This window comes from Epinephelus moara, chromosome 16 (genome assembly GCF_006386435.1).
Source record: "Epinephelus moara isolate mb chromosome 16, YSFRI_EMoa_1.0, whole genome shotgun sequence".
NCBI lineage: Eukaryota > Metazoa > Chordata > Actinopteri > Perciformes > Serranidae > Epinephelus > Epinephelus moara.
This window is the reverse complement of record NC_065521.1, coordinates 1,208,033-1,222,585: the sequence shown is the minus strand read 5'-3', so window position 1 is coordinate 1,222,585 and position 14,553 is coordinate 1,208,033. Positions and strand designations below refer to the sequence as shown.

Here is a 14,553-nt window from a genome sequence, read left to right as displayed (position 1 = left end):
CTCAAAGGGCTCACAATGAGTCATTAAAGAGACCCCCACAATAAAGTTATTTAAGGGAACGGCTTCAGAGGAGCCCCTCCCCCTCTGTCTCTACAAAGGCTTTGTGCTGAAAGCAGTTGTTCTGTTAATTCACCCTCTCATCTTAAACCAACCCTTGTTTTAGTTTCAGTCACTCAGAGAAACACACTCACTCACTCACTCACTCACTCACTCACTCACTCACTCACTCACTCACTCACTCACCTTTTACATATATTTCAATATTTAATACTATACGATTTCTGCACAGTTAACACAAATATGTATTTCTCTACAGTTTTACTTGCACTTATTTAGTGATTAGTTGATGTTCACTTGAAATTTTATTTTTCTTTTCATGCATTTTAACATGTACACTGCATCATTCCTGGACAGCTGTGACACACAGTGAGTTTCGTTGTGGATTTTGATTTCTCATGTGCGTTTACATAAATGTCAACATTTATACTACATTGTTTCATCACAATTATCACAGCTACATTAATATTGCAGTTCTACTTGCACTAACGTAATGAAAATTCACCTGCACGGCTAAATTTGGTACATTTACGTGCATCCATTATGAATCTAGACCTTCTTCTATGTGCTTTTACATGAATTTGAACATTTATACTGAATAGTTTCTGCACAGCTGTCACAAATTAGTTTTTTAGCGTTTTTACTTGCACCAGCTCAATGATAAAATTATGTTCATTATTATTTGTGACCGTCTTTACATGAATTTGACACTGATGCTTGATTGTTTCTGCACAAAGCTTGAACTTACCTGCACTAAGTTAATGATTAGATCAGGGCCATGAGGAATTTCCCCCTGTTCTTGAGATTTTTGCAGTTTTACTTACATTTAGCTAATTATTAAAATATGTCCATGCATTGTTTTTTGTTATCACAAATATAGATATCTTGCAGTTTTACTTGCACAAACTTATTTATACAATGATGTCCATTATGGATGACGAACTTCTTGACATGACATGACATTTTTGTCTTGTCGTTAAATTAGCACAAATGTACATTTTTCAAAGTGTTGCTTGCACTAATAATCTATCTAATGATGTCAACTATGAATTTTGACATTCTTTACATTAATACAAGAATTTGTACTAGCACTAACTTAATAATAAAAGGATTTCCATTTTTAATTGTGACCGTCTTTACATGAATTTGAACACTTATTATCACAAATATATATATTTTGCAGTTTTACTTGCACAAACTCATTAATGCATAGATGTCCATTGTGGGACGACCTTCTTGACATGATTTTGAGCATTTGTACCGTATTGTTCGGCCAACATCATCACAACTTTATGTTTCCCAGAAGTTTTACCTTCACTTACTTAACTATTCAGTGATGTCCACTGTGAACTTCGCCCCTCTTTACATGAATTTAAAGATTGTTTACGCATTGTTTCTGGATAGTTAACACACATATATATATTTTGCAGTTTTAGCTGCATTTACTAAACGTTTATATGACGTCCGTTATGCATGATGAACATTTGCACCTCTTCGTTCAGCCACAGTTATCACAAATCTACGTTCCTTTGAAGTTTTACTTGCACTGGTTTCATTACACCCATCTGGGGCGACCGCAGGATTTGAGGACACTGGGAGCTCAACCTGGATCTCTGTGGGGGGTGTCTGATTTTTTTATTAACAAGCTCTATTCAGATGCTTTTTCTGCTCTCTGGCATCTTATTCACTCCTAAAAACTGGTTTTTAATTTTATTCTCTAGGAGTAATTGTGATATTAGTAATAAATATTGAGTAGAAACAGAATACGTTGCAACTGCTCATTAAAAATCGACGGACTAGAGCTGGAACAAATAGTTAAATGATGTATATTAACAGAAGTGGCAGGCGACTGAGTACTCAAGTACTGTAGTTACATACAGTTTTGAGGTAACTGTACTCGAGTATTTCCATTTCAGGACACCTCACTTTTACTCTACTGCATTTATTTGTGTTCTCTGTTTATCTTAACACTGTATAAAGTAAAGGTCTGAGTAGATGTGTGGGCCTTGTTCTGTTATTCTACGGCCTGTTATTATTTTTTAAATAAATGTATAGTCTGTATTTTTAGATCTGGGGCTCGGGGCTGAAGGCCCACCAACGCGACTGATTTTGACCTGGATTTGAACATTTATACTGCGTTGTTTTTGAAGTTTTCATGCACTATATTATTTAATAAATGTCTAATATGAATTTTGACCTTCTTCAGTTTGCTTTTAAACAAATTTAAACATTTATACTGTGAAGTTTCTGCAGTTACTTGATGATTAAATGATTATAAATCATCATTATAAATCATCAATCTGAACCTTGTTTCTCCGTGCAGGAGCTGCTGGGAGTCTGTTGGTGCTGCATGTGAACTTCACCCTGAAATATCAAGGTAAGTCATCCTAAAATAAAACCTCTGACACAGTGTGAATGAACTCAGGTCCCGCAGAGGCTCAGTGACGAATGTGACGCAGATTAATTCCTCTGGCGTCGCAGTAAGAGGGTATTCCCTGCATCAGGAAAACAAATGCTTCCACCTTCGAGGAGAGTACAGTTTGGCTCATCACCGGATATTACCAGCAGCCGCTGTCCCCCTGAATTATTAGAGCAGCTCTTGTCAACCAAACAAATGACTCTGTCTCAACTCAAAAGGTCACGGCGTAGCAGAGTAAAATCACAGAGCATGCAGTCAATTCCTCGGCGCAGTACCTCTTTGGAAGGGCCACTTGCTGGAATTTATGGTCGGGCCCCGCACCTATTCTCCTTTGAATAATAGCTATCACGTAAAAGAAGCCCAGGTCGGTGGCGAGTCTTAAATAGAATACAGCTTCTACCGGAGGCGGGTTGTTTATTGTGCGAGCAGCCAATGTACAAATAGAGGCTAACAGTGACATTTGAATTTATACCGACTGCACACACTTGTTCCTCGTAGCTCCGAGAGAAGCGACGAGACCCAAAATCTGAAAAGCAGAGCACAAGGGAGGAGTGTTCCCACGAGGCCGCGTGTGATAAAGCTCCGGTTTTGCTCCTTATTTTAGCTTCTTTAGCTGATAAAGTCTCACACAGGAGAGGAAACACCAGACACGCCGCAGTGATTGAATGATATTTCTTTCTGTGAGCCCCTCAGAGGGGAAACTGTCAGTTTTAGCAGCTTCACACCCCTCTGCCTGGACGTTCAATATCCTGTGGCTGAGCTCGCCAACAGCAAACAGATGTGGCGGCTGAGTTCAGAAGGAGAAACCCTCGGCTGCAGGAGGACCCAGGATGAATGAACGCCTCCCACCTGTGTGCCACAGCACACCCTGACCTCACTTTTCCTGCAGTAGCTCTGCTTAGAGGAAGCTTAATGCTTCCTGTGAGGCTTGAACGCAGCCTGGCAGTCATGTGTTTGGTGCGTTTTATCATGAAGTCCTCCTCATCATTATTTCCTCACTCATTCATTCAGCTATCGTGGACAGATGTGTGTTTTGTTTCACACTGCATGCAGACACAGTGACCTCGTCTTTTCGGCTGTTAGCTCTGAAACTTCGTTATTTTATTCTCATTAAATTATTGATTATATTTGGGTTTTGTACATTTGTTCAGACATAACATGTAATTTGAAAACCTTCAGTTCTTGGAAGTTTCACTCTTCTCTGATGTAATTTTAATCAGTAATTCAAACTGCATCATGTCAACCAAATTCACTCTGTCATGTCAGTTTTTCATGTGAAACTCATAAAGTTAGATGCAACTTTATGACCTTATGGTTTGATATTAACGCTTTGTTTGAGAGGGAGTGAGCAAAAACAACACTTACTTATTAAAAAGACTGGCCCTGTAAATAAAGATGAAATCTAGCAGTAGCAGGAGTGAGTTGGCACAGTGCACACTCAGGCTGTGAACTGACATTAAAATGAGTAAATAATACAGAGCCAGGGGAGGGGGTTAATATTCAGAGAAAATACTCAGAACTTCCAAAATCAAAGTCGTAAAATTTCCAAGAAATAAACTCAGATATACCCCGAGTTTAAGGTGAGAAATTTACGAGAAAAAACTCACAAATTTATGAAAAAAACAAAAACGTAGATGTGGGGCGTCGGTGGCTTAGTGGCAGAGCAGGCGCCCCATGTACAAGGCTGTTGCCGCAGCGGCCCGGGTTCGAATCCAGCCTGTGGCCCTTTGCTGCATGTCATCCCCCCTTCTCTCTCTCTCCCCCCTTCACACTTACCTGTCCTGTCCATTAAAGGCAAAATGCCCAAAAAAAATCTTTAAAAACGTAGATGTAAATTTGGCCTAAGGCATAAATGTGTGAAAAAATGCTTCGGGGCTTTCTGCCTGAAAGTCAGGTGACGTAGATTAAAGAGCAATTGATTAAGTCCACACAGGAAGGAAGTTGCAGTTGTGGTGAATGAATGAGCTGAGCGCAGGACTTTCACCAGGAGACTGGTGTTTGTGCCCTGTGTTATAGTTAGGAATTATTATTTCAGTTTTTAGGATGTATAAAGCTGCTGAATGCACACTGTGTATTTTATTTAGTGTATCTGAAATTACCCCCAAGAAGGACGTCCGGCTGATGGACAGGTGACGTGCTGCACATGGGTACAACTTTTATTCTAGACCTATTATTGAATCATAACAGGGCGTCTCGATCGGACGTTTAAACAATGGTTATTCAGTGTGTCAATGTTTCCTTGGGTCTTTGTTTACCGATATGTGCAGTGAAGTTGATTCAACCTTGCAAAGTGCAGCGATGTGTTTGTTTTTTCTCTTGAAGATTTCCCACTTAAATTTCAGCAAATTTCTGAGTTTGTTTTTTCTCAAATGCATGACTTTACAATCTCAGTGAATATTTGAGGGTTTTTTCCTCATAGTGTTTCAGCTTAAATGTCAGAGTATATTCAAGTTTTTTCTCTTAAATTTCTAACTGTAATCTCCGAGAATATTCAAGTGTTTTTCTCGTAAATGTTACAACTTTAATTTCAGAGAATATTTTATTCTTTTCTCATTTATTTATGAATTTCATCTCAAAGAATATCCATGTTTTTTTCATGAAATCCCCAATTTTAATCCCAGAAAGTATCTTAGTTTTTTCTAGTAAATTTATAAGTTTTAATTTAAGGAATATCCAGGTTTTTTCACATAAATGTATTACTTTAATCTCAGAAAATATGAGTTGTTTTCCCCTAACATTCTGACTTTGATCTCTGACAATATCTCACTTTTTACTTGTGAATTTCCATTTTCAATCCTAGAAAATGTCCCAGTTTTTTCTCATAAATTTCCAATTTTTAACTTGGAGAATATCGGAGGGTTTTTTCCCCGCAAATTTACGTGTTAAACCTCAGAGATTATCTTCATTTTTTAATGTGCATTTTCAAATTTAATGGTATAGATATAGAGATTATCCTTTATTTTCTCACTACATTACCTCTTAAATCTTGAAAATTCTGAGTTTGTTCTCTGAATAACCCCCCCCCCCCCCCCCCCCCCTCCCCTGGCTCTACACATATGAGTTTATTTGTATCTACAGTGGTCTAAAGAAAACCAGCGTCAGTGTGAATCTCTCGCATTATGAACAAACTCCTGAAGCTCAGGAGCAGTTTTAAGGTCGATCTGCAGGTACGAGGACGGACCTTTAAGGGTTTAAAGGTTGCAGGTTTGATTTTTGCAGCGTCAAACTAAAAGCCTCCTCGCACAAGGAACTAAACCCACTCACTCAGTTAAAGACCTACAATGTGCTTCTTCTTCTTCTGTCTCAGCTCTCACTGAGACATTACATGTTTCCTGCCATATGTGTGTCTCCAGGTCTGCCCGCCGACGGCGTGAAGTCCGCCGAGGTTGACCAGCTGCTTTGATCCCTGACCCTCGGCCAAATGGTCCTCGCTACAGCACGGCCACTCGCTGTTTTACAGCCGCAGTTTGGACCACTGACTTCCTGTTCACCGCTCCGACGTGTCCTTTTATTCGTCAACACCCACAGTGAGTCTGCTTTTAACTTTTTATCCACACGGCAAACGTTTGGCTCTTTTTATGTCTCGTCCACGCTCTCATACCTGAGAGAGTTTGACAAACTCTGTGACAGTTTACATGCTGCAGGAAACCCAATGACAGAGATATACAAGGTTCAAAGTTGATGAACGATGTGTAGATCTGAGTCAAACCCCAGATATCCAGAAACTGTATCAAACAAGGCTGTGACACTCACAGAAAAGCTCTTGAATGGAAGCTCTGAATGAAGCGTCAGGGAAACTCCCTGCTGCTCTGAGTCACTGCTGGCAGCCCACACCTGTCTGTCTGTCTGTCTGTCTGTCTGTCTGTCTGTCTGTCTGCCTACAGGGTGTGGACATAATAACGTGAACACCTGCTACTAACTGGATGTCTTCGGGTTGATCTGAGGACGTCATCTTGAGCTTTAAGACTTTGAAAAGTCTTAAAACAGACTGAATTCATAAGTCTAAAAATAAGGTGTTTACTGGCATTAAAGTATCTTAAATCAATCTTTCAAAGGTCTTCAGTATGCTCAGACATGGGAAGTAGGATTCTATGAATCAATATGTTGTAGAATCCCAAAATAATTGGTCACCTCTGTTTTGTTTGTAATTATTTGCGGGATGCATCTCACATTAACGTCACACACATCAGGATAATTGAGCCAACAACAACCGGATGCTCAGAGCAGCAGATCCACTGTCCAGTAGCTAGATGTCACTGTATCGTGGACGTCATGGTGCAAATTTAACCAGAATTGAAACCAAGATGTTGTGGCACAGCTTCGACTGGTGCAAGGCTCAAAGTTTCAGAAACTCACGATTGGATTCCCACATACTGAGTGAGAAAGAAAGCCAACCCCAGCTCTGTTTCCCTCTGTTCTCCCCTCGTCCCCACCACGAGACAAATAAGTGACTTTATGTTCCACTAAAAATTCCGGCGAATTGTTTCCCGCTCTGAGTGACTGATGTGTTCACAATCAGCTCATCATGGAGTCGAATTTGTGCCAAATTTGAGGAAACGCCCTCAAGGCCTTTATTGGGTAAAGATGTTGGGTTTGCAAGAACGAGACGGACGCAAAGTCATAGTGATCGTTTGACCACCATGTTCTAATGAGGTCATTGTTGACATAAAGTGAACGTTTGTGCCAAATGTGAAGACTTTGTAGCTTTGACCTTTGACCTATGACCACCATAAACTAATCAGTTCTTGACTTCACGCGTTCTTGAGATGTCACATTCACAAGGATGGGATGGACAGACATAAGGATGTACGAAAGGATAGACGGATGGATGGACAGACAAATGTATGGATGTATACGGACGTATGGATGTTCGTACGAATGGATGGATGGACAGACGGATGGACATATGAACTTATCGACGTATGAATGAACGTATGTGTTTACGGATTGACGGATGGATGGACAGACGAAGGTATGGATGTGTGTTGAGAGGACATTATTGGAGGTATCTGTACTTTACTTTATACTCCTGTTACGGTACTTTTTATTTTCTTATTTACTTTTTTAAAAGTACAAACAGCTGCTGATACTCCTGACGTAAATTTACTAGAACTGAAGTGTTTGTGCTGTGAGCTGTCAAACAGCAGCAGCTCCGCCCTCACCTGAAAGCTCCGCTAATCACCAGTGACGTGGTGGAAAACCTGCGAGGCCCCCGTCACTAACAGTATGTCACAGACCTCCAGGGGCCCCCGGGGTGAAGTGTGTGTCCCTGGCCCCTGCTGCCGGCTCCCCCCTCCCTTCCTGCAGAGAGGGGAAGGAGAAGCCGGATTCCTCGTGACCTCGAGGTCTGACTGACTCATGGAAAGACGCGGCGGGCAGAGCAGGGACTGATTGCTAAAGAATCCCACATGTCCCCGCTGGGACGCCACATGTTAAATAATTTTGGGGAAGGAAAGGAACAACAAAGCCGTCCGGATGGTCGGAGCTGCTGCGGTTTGGAAGAGCTTGTTCTCACCGCTGCTCGTGCTTCATCACGCCAGGCGGCTCCTGCGATCCGCTGTGATAAGAGCCCTGCTGAGGGACGGGAGACGTCAAGTGTCCCTCTGCAAACGTCTCTCTGAGATCACTCCTGTTCTCCACGTGTCAAAACGCCAGCGCGGGCGTCTCTCCTCGCAGCGAGGGGCATCCTTTACATCCGCCCTTGAAATTCACACACACACACACACACACACACACACACACACACACACACAGGGACTCCCCGGCTCAGCTCGGCTTGGCGGCTGTCAGGCCTGATCGTGGCGTCACCGCTGCCCCTTCAGGAGTTAATTAACAGACGCATCAAAGCCGATTCCCAAAGAGCTCCGGCTACACAGCAAAGAGGAGGAACTACAGGCCCCCAGCGGCCCCCGGCGGCCTCTGACGGCCCCTGGACCTTTGATTTGTGCTGTCTCTGAGCGTGTGTGTGTTTCAGCTTTAAACACAGCTCTGTTTTCATCATGTGTAATTGCTGCTGCCTGATGGCTGCTTGCCTCCGTCGGAGGAAGTCGCTCCGTCCGCCAGGAGCAGCGAGCAGAGCTTCAGTCTGACAGCAGCTGACTTTAAGGTTTTAGGACGTCTACAGGCCGTCCTCGTGTCTGCTGCTGCACGTAGTAAAATAACGTGAGCATGCTGGAGTGTGTGTCGGCGGTTGTCAGTGTGATCCACCTGAACATGAAACCGGAGGACAGAAACTTGAAAATGACTCCAACTACAAGATTATCAAAGTTATTGTTTTGCAGTATTCTACCGACAGATTCAGATCTCTTTGGTGCAGATTTAAAAATGAAGCTGTCGTTCTGCTTGATTTTCAATATCTCAACAAGGCCTTGAGGGAATTTTCTTCAAATCTGGCACAAATTTAGAGTCAGCAGTGAGCTGAGTAGATTTCAGTGGTTAAAGGTCAAGGTCACTGTGACCTTGTATGTCACATTTTTGTGAACATAATATCTCAAGAACATCTTGAGGGAATTTCCTCAAGTTTGGTGCAAACATCCACTGGGACTAAAGGATGAACTGACTTGAATTTGGTAGTTTAAGGTCAAAGGTCAAGGTCACTGTGACCTTGCATGTCACATTTTTACGAACATGAAATGAAGGCCATGAGGGAGTTTCCTTAAGTTGGGCACAAATTTCCACTTGGACTCAACGATGAATTGATTAGAATTTGGTGGTCTAAAGGTCAAGGTCACTGTGACCTCTTATGAACATGATAAAAAGGCCTTCAGAGACATTCCTCAAATAGGGCACGTACGTCCACTTGGACTAAAGGATGAACTTTTAGAATTTGGTAGCTTAAGGTCAAAGGTGAAGGTTACTGTGACCTTGTACGTCACGTTGTTGTGAACGTGGTAAGAAAGCCTTGACGTAGTTTCCTGAAATTGGGCACTAACGGCCATTTGGACTCAACGATGAACTGATAAGCATTTGGTGGTCAAAGGTCAAGATCACGGTGACCTGTAGAATACCTTGAGGGAAATTCTTTAAATCTGGCCCAAACATCCACTTGGACTCAAGGACAAGCTGACGAGAATTTGGTGTGGTGAGGACGGGTGGAGATACCGACATCAGAATTGACTACTCGCCTTATTATCTTGTGAACATGTGAGTAGATGTTGCCTCATGTTAAGTCTCGGTTTGATCACGTGACAAGACGATATGATACAGAAGCTAATTTAGGCACAAAATCTGTCAGTGCCGACACATGGCTGAACACAAGAGTATCTGCACTTTATTTGAGCATCATATTGCTGTCAGCTCCACTTCTACTGAACTACGTTTCCTAAATCAAATGTCACTTTACTCTGAGCATCTTACTGCAAGATAGGAAAGGAAGGAAGGAAGGAAGGAAGGAAAGAAGGAAGGAAGGAAGGAGGAATAGGAGGGAAGGAAAATCCTGTTAGTTGTGTAAAAACACCTTGTTTTCCTTCAGTGGTAATGAACGCTTCATGTTTAAGGTGGCAGAAGAAACAAACTTCATCCTCAGAGTTCTGACGCTTGTTTTTTATCACCAGCGTTTACTTTTACTTTTAGTGTCAATACTTTAAATACTTTTCACATCATAAAATGACTTCAGATACTTGAGCTCAGTAATGATCAGATACTTCAAGACTTTTACTCAAATAATATTCTAACAGGACACTTTAACGTCTACCAAGGTTATTTTCTGCAAAGGTATCTACTTTACTGAGGTGTGGCCTTCACGGACTTCATCTACAGAATATACAGCTGAAAATATTAGACCATTAATCGATTAGTTGTTGAGTTTTGGGGGGAAATGTCCCAAAAAGTACTGTTTTCATCCTCTTAAATATGCATGTTTTCTGGTTTTATTTGTCTTGTTCTACGTAGTAAACTATGTGTATCTGGGGCCCGAGCACCAACCGAAGGCCGGGCGAAGGCCCTCTTGAAACTGAAGGAATTATTATTGTTATTTTTCTCCGAAAAGAAGTGCATTTTTGAAGGGCTTACGGGGCTGGAAAACTCAAAACTTTGCATACTTATGTAAACTGGCGAAAATTTACATCTGATATGGGTCTGGATAGCAGGAGCCAAAAAATGCCTCAGTAGCACCGCCTACAAAATTTTGAGGAAACACCCCCGAAGCTAGTTTAACCCAGGAGTACGGTCCCATGGTCAAACGGATTGACGAAAACTCAAGCTTCTAATAACTTTTCATCTTCAAGGTCTTGGGGTGGGACAGACCAAGGTTTGAAGTCGATCAGATGAAATCTCTAGGACTAGTTCGTTCATTTAGGACCCCTAGGGTTTAGTACCCCTATCTAGTAAACTATGTATATTTGGATTTGGAGAAGTTGGGGATTGGAAACTGGCAGCAGTGTTTGAATCTGCAGATGAATCAATAATGAAAATGACACTTAGTTACAGCTGCTGAAAAACAACCTGCAGACTATTTTTAGTCTGTGTAAGAAGAAAGAAACACTGATGCTTCTTTTCTCCACTAAACCCAGGAGCAACAAAGTGTCAGCAAGGTTCGACATCACTGGAACAATTTGGAGATTAATCGATGAGCTGTCGGAACAATTTTGACGAGTTTTGGGGAGAAAATTTACAGTTTTCATCTTATTAAATCTGAATAATTTCTGGTTTTATTTGTCGTATTTTGTGCAGCAGACTTTAAACATTTGGATTGTCACTTTTAGGGCTGATATTTGGCAGTAGCATTTCGATCATGCAGCCACTGAATATAAACCTGCAGCTCTGTTTTTACTCTCGTGCAGAAGGAACTTAGACACTCAGCGTGTGTGCAGGCGCTTCTTTTCTCCACTAAACCCATTAAGAACAAAAAAGTGTCGATGTCGCTGGAACAATTCGGCAAAGAATCGATTAGTTGTTGGAACAATTTCAACAAATTTTCGAGGGGAATTTCGTCCTCTTCCATAGGAATCATTTCTGGTTGTATTTGTCTTAGTCTGTGCAGTAAACTCTGCTGATCTGACGTCTCTGTACCTCCAGATGTGACCTGTGTTTCTGCAGCTTTTGCATGTGTCTCTGGTGAATCTTAAAAGACGCAGGAGCTGTTTTTTTCCTCCTGTGGCTTCGCTGGATTTACTCCCAAAGCCACTGATGCTTCTTTTCTCCACTAAACCCACAAGGACCAACTGCCCCGGGGCCACATGGCGTAATTGGTGTGGACTTGTTGTTTTGTGGGATAAGAGACTTTTGAGTCGTCACAGCGGGGCGTTTTACTCACTTCCAATTCACATTTATCGCTCCCTGCGTGCCAGACTCCTCTCCGTCCTCTCCTTTCTCCTCTCAGTCATTAACGTGTGCACAGATTTAGCAGAGAATCAGAGCTGCAATCAGCGGCGAGGAGCGAACGGGCCTGCGGGGGTGGAAATGTGTGAAAGTGACAGAAAGGCGCTCGGGGCAGGATGAAAGTGACATCCCCATCACAGGTTTGGGAAGCCCCCATGTCATCCTGAATAATGTGAAGGGCCCCATTATTTCTTCACATCTTTTCAGTCCCCGCTGCTCCCTGACTGCTGGAACTCTTCATCCTGCACAATGGCAAATGCACTAAAACTTTTTTTCTGATGCAAATGAACGCAAGCGGCCATTCAGCGGCAGAGAAGCCTCCTCTGGGGCGAAGAGGGGGGACCAGCCTGCAGGTTCTTACATCTGCATCACTCTGCTCTGCGTTGGTTTAAACCTAAAAAGTGACGCTTTAGTTTTTATATGCAAGAAAACACATTTAAACATGTGAGGCCTTTTTGTGCAGCTGCAAAAAACCAAAATAAATATTTAATTTAAACCTTTTTTAAATGAAAATCAACTCAAACTGTGACTCATAAAAATAATACAAGACTTAAATTTCCTTGTAAAGCTAAATAAGGAAGCTGTGTGTGTGTGTGTGTGTGCAGGCTGCTTCACTACACAGCATCTTAAATATCAGGTTGCAGATTCCAGGAATTCCAGAGTCGGTGTAAAAAGCGAGAAAATGACTGGTTTAATTCATTCAGTGTGTCCTGACAATACTGCTTAAAATCCTCTTTACTGAGCCTGAGCTCCAAGTCACTGCGTTAAATAATAAATAGATTAATTCTAGTAAATATTTTGGGAGGATTTAAAGAATAAATGAGTTTATTAGTTTTAGAAATATTATTTTAAAGGATACAAAGCAGCATTAAATGCAAGAATCTCATCTTGGATTTAATTAAACGCATAAAGTGATAAAGATATAAAAGTCTGGTGTTTTTTTTTTGGATGAACGAGCACTCAAACTCTCAGTTTCCAGCCTCAGCGCAGGATAAAGCCGCAGTTGTCTCCGGGAGCACATGGCCAACACCGACCCAACTCACCCAAAGTGTCCCCTCGTCTCCTCCCGAGCGTGCGGACAGCTCTCTTCTCCTCCTTCTCCTCCTTCTCCTCTCTTCACTCCTCAACTTTCAAACTTCTCAGAAGCAGAAATCCTCCCGTGACAAACATGAGGTCCCATCGACAGGACGCGCGTAATTTTTTTGGGGGAAAGTCCTTCTCCAGAGTCAGAGTGCGCGCGTCGGCATGGATGCGTAAAAGAAAAAGGAAAAAGAAAGTTCACTTGTCTGCGTCGCTGCGCATCACGGATCCGTCACTTCACACAAACACCGAGGAGACTTTCACAAGTGAGGAGGCGCAACTTTTCCCCACCCGTCGGGTGTTTGGCCGGGATGCTGCGCAGCTTTGGAGACTCCGGGATGCGCTGTTTTTCAGCTCCCTCCCCTCTCTGCGCTTAACTTCCTCCCCTCCTTCTCCCTCTGACACCCCCTAACCTTCCTCCCTCCCTCCTCCTCCTCCTCTCTGTGTCCGGACAAACCCTCATCACCGCTGTCCGATCATTGAAACACCCTTTAATACTCAATATAATCAATAACCTACTAAAGATAATTGATTATGCGTGAGACAACTTTAAACTAAAAAAAAAAAAAATTTATACTGAGCCTCAAAAATAAATTAAATGTCATCACTTGCGGTAAAAAAAATTAAAAAATAAATAAAAAAAAAGAATTAGTGGAAATATTGCTGGTTATATTTCTGTAATTTATTTCTTTATATTTATATATATTTTATGACACTTACTGTTAATGCACCCATGCAAAATGTCCTGATTGCATCATCTTACATAAATAAATGCTGAATCAATCAAACATATTGATTATCAGTTACAGTTTATCCTCTGCTCTTTTCCAAAATCAAAATATTCCCAGCTGTATTTATGACACAAAATTATTCACTTCACTGCACTTTAACCTAAATTAATTCACTTGATTCATCAGACAACAACAAATAATAACTCTGATTATTTATCTGACAGTTTCAGCTGTTTAAATTAAAGATGTCTGAAGGAAGTGATGCAGCGTAACTGTGACTCTGCAGAAATATAATCCACAAAAACCTTCAGACACTGAAGCACAGTCTGGTTAGAATAAGAATAATACATACTGGACTGTGTTACAGATAATGCAGAGATACTGCAGGACATTATAAAGCACAAAAATACTATAAATATATATTTTCATACTTGTTTTAACGCTTTGTCACAAAAATATTTAATTGAGAATCACAGAACATCAGCAGTGATGTTTCCTCATGTTTGTCCTTTAGCTGCTGTGCTTGGTTCAAATGTAATGTACTTTAATTTCATCAAACAGCTGAAGTCCAGGTTTCAAATGAAACACTGACCTCTGCTGGCAGTGTGCGGGTACTGCAGGCACATCTCTGCCATCACGTGCAGGTCTTCTGGGGTCTCATTTAGAAACACTGCAGGCGAAGTTGTGATGTATAAAAACAGAGACATGCTTATGAACATTTTGGAGACAGGAAGTTGGTGACGCAGATGTGAGGTGGAGGCCTGATTTGCACCATTTTCGGCTTTCGTCCATGCGTATATTTCTGGTACGGATCCGACACATTGTTTTACAAATTACAACCAAGGTTTAGATTTCAGGGGGGACAAAGGGGACGTCCATGTTTAGAAGTTAATGTTTGACCTCCCGAATAAAAACATGAAAGTGGCAGACTTTTATTTTGTTAAGGCG

The 14,553-nt window shown here is 41.6% G+C and overlaps 1 protein-coding gene across 2 annotated transcripts in view; it reads right to left on the bottom strand.

Annotated features, from left to right (window-relative positions):
* LOC126402107 (zinc finger protein GLI2-like) overlaps window positions 1–13,245 on the bottom strand; it is a 111,657-nt gene extending 98,412 nt beyond the window's left edge. Inside the window, exon 1 of one of the 2 annotated variants that reach the window (XM_050063788.1) lies at window positions 12,838–13,245. The gene's annotated coding sequence lies outside the window, so the exon portion shown is untranslated. The remainder of the gene's footprint in view (window positions 1–12,837) is intronic. The other variant, XM_050063790.1, reaches the window with a different exon arrangement.
* Window positions 13,246–14,553: the final 1,308 nt, after the last annotated feature.